Source organism: Gymnoscopelus microlampas, assembly GCF_963454915.1.
Source record: "Gymnoscopelus microlampas genome assembly, chromosome: 13".
Lineage (NCBI taxonomy): Eukaryota > Metazoa > Chordata > Actinopteri > Myctophiformes > Myctophidae > Gymnoscopelus > Gymnoscopelus microlampas.
In genome coordinates, this window is record NC_139950.1 from 29,071,717 (window position 1) to 29,078,147 (window position 6,431).

The following is a 6,431-nucleotide window of genomic DNA, read 5'->3' on the forward strand; positions in this document are numbered from 1 at the left end:
AAACGGCCCCTCATACATTTGCATATAGCTCTTCAAAATGTTGGCGACAGTAAAACATCACATCCCTGACAGTTTTATGGCCACTAATAATTTTGGTGTAAACTATGAATAATGATTAGCTAATTCAGACACAATGATAAACCTTTTTTCGCCAAGTGACCTTCAATGACAGATGGTTTTGAATTTTTACAATGAAATGTCTGGAAAATGTACGCTACACATGATGTTATGAAAGCTATACAGTATGTTGTACTTTATAATCTAGCGCTATCAGTTCATTTCTTGTCTCTATACATACTGTATATTCCCCCCAGAGGAATTGTGAGCCACAGCATGACATAGTTTAGCTTCAGCCACACATATCACTCATTGCTCCCACACATTTGACTAAAAAAACACTTGTATGATCCTAAAGGTTGGGTCTCAGATAAAAGGACAAGATGAGGTCAATAATGGCGCTGTCGCTGCCATTAGTGAGCAGACAGGGATAAGTGCTCCTTTTTCCTATACGCTCACAGTCACGTCTCAAAGATGAAAGACATAATTATTAGCATTTAGTGGCTTGTTGGCATCACTGGTCTGAGCTCAATACGTGTGCATCAGTGATTGTGGAAAATGGGTGCACTGCACTTATCTTTTTGTGCCCCAAACTAAGACAAAAACAAATCTATGTAGTTGGTTTTCACTGTATCGATCCCACACAATCCATGTTCTTACGTTGATGTTTTAATCCCACAGCAATTACTTCATGCACTGTTCATTATACTCAATGCAGCAGAAAGCTCTGTAATTGCTCCATTTTTACCAAGATTTAAGAGGTTATTTAATCAGTTATGGGAGTAAAAGGAATTTTAATAATTAGGGATTGAAATGTGACCTTCCACGTCAAAGTCCCCAGGATTCTTCAACAGTTGGACTGAACTTCCAATACACACAGCAAAATATAGTAATCTGTTTCACAGACAATAGTAAAAACCTAATTCATCGTGCATGACAAGCGGCTCATGGTTCCCAGCTCTGGCTCATGGCTCCCAGCTCTGGGCATGTACAGAGCTATATGATCTATGAGCCATGAACCATGGCTTGTCTCACAAAATGTAATACCTTGCACCCATGCAAACCACTTTTCTGCAAACTTTCTGAACTTTCACAAAACATCCTCCATGATCGGTACGCCTTCATGTCCCATCAGTGCATGTTACTAACTTAACTTCTTCACTGGAGTTTTTGTGCTTTCTCATCTCAAAGGCTCCCATGAAACGTGATAACAGACCGCCCCAGCTGTGGAATGAGGGTCTCCATGTACAGTACTACTGCGTGGCTATGGACTGTTATATGCTATTGTTATTATTGTTGAGGCTGTGCATCTCTGTGTCTCTGTCTGTCTGTCTGTCTGTCTGTCGACCTGTCTGTCTGTGTGTGTGTGTGTGTGTGTGTGTGTGTGTGTGTGTGTGTGTGTGTGTGTGTGTGTGTGTGTGTGTGTGTGTGTGTGTGTGTGTGTGTGTGTGTGTGTGTGTGTGTGTGTGTGTGTGTGTGTGTGTGTCTCTCTCTCTCTCTCTCCAACCGGTCAAGGCAGATGGCCACCCGTAAACAGGTACATGAATGAACGTGTTATACAGTACATGTGAAGGACTCGAGTACACATTCAATCTCTCTCTAACCTTCCCCTTTCTACGCCTAAACACCTCTCTCTCATCTTTCTCTCTCTCTCTCTATCTCTCTCTCGCTCTCTCTCTCTCTCTCTCTCTCTCTCTCTCACACTCTCTCTCACTCTCTCTCTCGTTAAAGACTCAGGGTCAGCTGAGCTACATTGTGGTGATTGATGCTCCATCCAGACCTCAATCTTTATGCCATTATGAACCAATTGCGGTGGGTAATTTGGCTGCTGTCTGAGGACAAGTGACCGAGCCAACCAACGTCAGTCTGAGAATCACAAAGCACAATTTTGTCCTCAGCTCCACTACACGCACACACGCATGCACGCACGCACACACACACGAAGAATGTATGCTATATAATGCTTACACATATTACTACTAACATATGCCTACACACAACTGCACATACAATGTAAGCCATATAATACCTTCACAAATATGTACATTTGTGTACACACATGTGCACCACACCCACACATAGATACAAAGGCATGCCTGCACGTTCAAGCATGCACGCACGGATGCACACACACACACACACACACACACACACACACACACACACACACACACACACACACACACACACACACACACACACACACACACACACACACACACACACACACACACACATACACACACACACATGCACTCTTTCAGCTGACTGACCAACCGTCATGCTATTGAAAAGCATGTCCCCTCTGTCAACCCTGTCCTCTGACCAATCCCAGAATGCATCGCTCAGACATAAGTAGCCCTCCCCTGCACAAAACAAAGCGAGACGTTCTCCACACATCCCACCCAGCACAAAAGACATGAACACAGAACAATGGTGATGACACACTTCACATTGGCGTGACAATAGCGCGCCAGTGGAATGGTACAATGGCAGTGACACATTTCCACTGGTGTGATTAACGTGACACTTAACTACAGAGAACTCATCTGCAGTTCAGTGGGAAGAACACTTCTTCTCCTCTCTTTGTATCTGAGTAGAGTTTGAGCTTGAGGTGAGCAAGTTATCGTTCATAATCGTCATAATCTCTGTCTTTGTATGTAAAAACAAAGCCTTAAAAGTTCTATGACATTCATTTTCCCTTTTTTTAAATATGTTTTTTTTGGGGGTTTTAAGACCTCAATTACACCCCAAAAAACTGAACTTTGAACATTCAGGAGATTTTCTGTGGTCTGTTTTTTTTTAATAATTAGGCTGAAAAGTAATCTGGGATTGGCCCCTTGACTTTGATGTCATAGTCACTTAATCCCACCCCCTCTCCTCCCCGCCCCTCCCCTCCCCTATCCTTTCCTTTGGGGGGCGGAGCAGAGGCGATGATTGACAGGCAAAATCCCTCAACAGCGACACCCGCAAGCAAAGATTACTTTTGACATTGCAGTTGAAAAGGCTTTAGAAATGTGAGAGAAAAACACCTGCAATGGCTCACTGGAGTGGAATTATCAGTTAAGACTTTGTATACACGTTTGAAGGACCATGACAAAGACTTTTAATGTGTTGTAAAACTGAATGTCATGAAACCTTTAAACCCTATACTGTATATGTTGACCAGAGTCCCTCATGACTCTATTCTAGGTCCTCTCCTGCACTCTGCACTAAATATTTTCGAGAAAATAGCCGACCTACAAGCTCACATGCTGTGACGGGTTGTCAGCTTGTAAGTCGGCTACTTATAACGAGCGTTCGCTCCATAATAGGGACACTAAGGTTCAAACGGTTAAGTCACACTCTTGAAGTGTTGCCTGTTTGATGATTCATTACTGTAGGTGTATTACTTGTTTGTGACATTTGCCATTTCTGTTACCAATCCCTGTACTGTTATCCTCACATCCCCAAAGTTCATAGAATTCCCTGTGCGTTTCAGCTGTAAACCACCTACACAATTACACTTGTAAAACACCGGGATCATTATTAAAAAAAAACATTATTGGTATTCATAAACCATTTGTCAATGTGACGTGAATGGGCCACGCAGGGCTGTACTGTGGTGTCCAATGATTCCCGGGTGACACGTTAATAGATGTTAATTCATGCCCGTGTCACAAGAGTCAGCGTGTTTGCGCTGTGCTTTACGAGCCATTATCAGAACCGGCTTCATTATTATTTAATAGATATTTTATTATTGACCAGTTGCAGGCGTGGGGAGATGAAACCACAGCGTGTGCGACCGTGCAGACAAAAACTGACAATTTAGGCTACTGTCTACTATGCCTATGTATATTATACATATGTATTTGTGTTAAGATCCTCCTCCAAAATCCCATACTGCTTAGCTTTGCAAAATCATGGCCTTTCAGTGTTGTTTGCATTTCAACAGTTTATACTGCTGTCATTTCGCCTACATGTAAAGCAAACAGTAATTCCTGGCATAGAGATAGTCAGATAGACTGTGTACAACTTTCAAGTACACAATACAATCCTGTGAGTGTTAATTTAACTCTGATTGTCTGGCCATGTAAGGGCCCTCAGAGTTAAATTAACACTTAAACTGTGTAAGTGTTAATTCTCCGCTCAGTGTGTAAGTTACACACTTACTGCACCAGGAAACACCAGTAACTGTAAGACCCCTTTTACATGTCTGCCTATTGATGTCACACAAAGGCCAGGTAAGTAATCCTCAACTCCCCCTGTGCGTCTTATTGGATGAAATCTTTTCATCACAGTCGAGCAACAGAATGGGTTTTTAATACCTCCTAATAAGCTCAATTTCAACTGTGAAATGCCGCTTGCTATCAAAAATCCAATTTCCCACATTTACGAGAAGCAACACTTGATAGCTGTCTTTTACAGTTGTGTTTTGGAAGCCGCGGGGGGTTTTATTTCAGGGCCTGTGCATTGCATTTGTTTGACATTAATAGCTTATTTTAGAAGTGGAGGGGGAAGGCATTAGCCTCAGAGCAATGCATTGTTTCCATTTTTCTCCGTTTTATTTTGAGGTGCTCTCTTTGAGACAGAGCCTACATGGACAGTAACACACCCATTACAAAATGCTGGGATTATGTTTTTAATATTTGTCTGGTGCTTGTTTTAACCCTTATTCAAGATGTGATGTTGTTTTGTCTCTCCGAGATCCTATTTATTCACTTTAATAATAACAATAATACTACTACCACTATTACTGCTACTACTACTACTAATACAACTACTACTACTACTACTAATAATAACAATAATAATAATAATAATAACTAGAAAGTACTGTTCCTGAAGAAACAGTGTGGGATCGCTAAGAATGTTGCTGGTATTGAGTATTGATAGTGTTAGTAGTGTTAAACGTTTGACATTTTTAAGGTTTGAAAGGGTTGAAAGGTTCTAATGGTTTGAAAGGTTTGAAAGGTTTGAAAGATGTGAAAGGTTTGAAAGGTTCTAAAGGTTTTAAAGGTTCTAAAGGTTTGACAGGTTCTAAAGGTTTGAAAGATGTGAAAGGTTCTAAAGGCTTGAAAGGTTTGAAAGGTAATAAAGGTTCTAAAGGTTTGAAAGGTTCTAAAGGTTTGAAAGGTTCTAAATGTTTTAAAGGTTTTAAAAGTGTTAAAGGTTTGAAAGGTTTGTAGTTTTTTTTATGGTAAAACAGTGATTGCTAGGCTCTAATAGGCGGTTGATATGGTCTAATTGGTGGTTGCTAGAGAAGAAAGGTGGTTGCTAGGGTAAAACTGGTGGTTGCTAGGGTAAAACAGGTGGTTACTAGGGTCTAATAAGTGGTAGCTATGGTCTAATAGGGGGTTGCTAAGGTCTAATATGCAGTTTATATGGTCTAATATGCGGTTGCTAGGGTACAAAAGGTGGTTGCTAGGGTATAACCGCGGTTGCTAGGGTCTAATAGGCTGTTGCTAGGGTATAATAGGAACAGCCATTTTACACTATTCAACGCTATCAACACTATCAAAACTTTTAACACTACTAGTACTTTAACACCTCTCAAACCTTTAACACCTTTCAAACCTTTAGAACCGTAGACCTTTAAAACCTTTAGAACCTTTAGAACCTTTAGAACCTTTCAAACCTTTAGAACCTTTAGAACCTTAAACCTTTCAAACCGTTCAAACCTTTCAAACCTTTCAAACCTTTAGAACCTTAAACCTTTCAAACCATTCAAACCTTTCAAACCTTTCAAACCTTTAGAACCTTCGAACCTTTCAAACCTTTCAAACCTTTAGAACCTTTGAACCTTTCAAGCCTTTCAAACCTTTCAAGCCTTTTAAACCTTTCAAACCTTTCAAACCTTAAACCTTTCAAACTTTTAGAACCTTAAATCTTTAAAACCTTTAACTCTACTCATACTTTAACACCTTTAACACTTATGAAACTATCAATACTCAATACCTTATATATATCAACCTTCTTAGCGATCCCACACAGTTTCTTGAGGAACAGTACTTTCTAGTTATGGGGCCAGGCTTCCAGCATGGACCCATATTGTTATTCGCATTATTCCATTTCTTCTTCTTCTGCCACTTTTGGCAGTTCTGGCTGAACCGTGCAGTCGCTTTTTATGAAACTCGGCCATATGATAGATGGTCATGAAAAACGATCAAGAAATAATTCTCACAATCTTTCGTCAAAAGGTGGCGCTATAGCACTCAATTGAAAAATGCCAACTTTGAACAGGTACAACTCATGCCGTGTTTGACCTACAGCCATGAAACTTCGATGCACACATGCGTCTCCTCATGCTGAACAACTTTCACACTCTGACTTTTGACCTCTGACCTTTAGATCTCCCACCATTTGGAATTATATGAAAAACAGTTAAAACCTAT